This window comes from Merops nubicus, unplaced genomic scaffold (assembly GCF_000691845.1).
Source record: "Merops nubicus isolate BGI_N331 unplaced genomic scaffold, ASM69184v1 scaffold38450, whole genome shotgun sequence".
Lineage (NCBI taxonomy): Eukaryota > Metazoa > Chordata > Aves > Coraciiformes > Meropidae > Merops > Merops nubicus.
In genome coordinates this window covers 1,229-1,638 of record NW_008585528.1, presented here as the reverse complement: position 1 = coordinate 1,638, position 410 = coordinate 1,229, and positions in this window count along the sequence as shown.

The following is a 410-nucleotide window of genomic DNA, read 5'->3' as shown; positions in this document are numbered from 1 at the left end:
AGGGCAGGAGCATCAGGATGGGCAGGGCTGAGAGCTCGGGGCTGGGCAGAGGGACCCCATGCCTGGGGGTGCTGCTGCAGGGTGCCCCTGGTCTTGCCCAGAGCTGGACCCAGGCAGAGTTTTGGGCTCAGCACGGCAGTTTATGGAGGAAGGACCATCCTGCTGGCACCCAGGAGCTCACCTGTGCCCAGTCCCCTTCACCAACTGGCATCCATGCCCACTGGGTTCCCTTCAATATGTGGGTTCAGCATGGGCATGACCATGGTCACCCTCCTGGGCTGTGTCCGGCCACAGAACCCCATGAATGCCATGGCCACGGGGCTGCAGAGGAGCCCACCCTGGGGGGCACCCGTGGAGCGGGCACTGGCTCCCACCACTGAGCCAGGACATGCCCGGGGTGCCCCATGCCC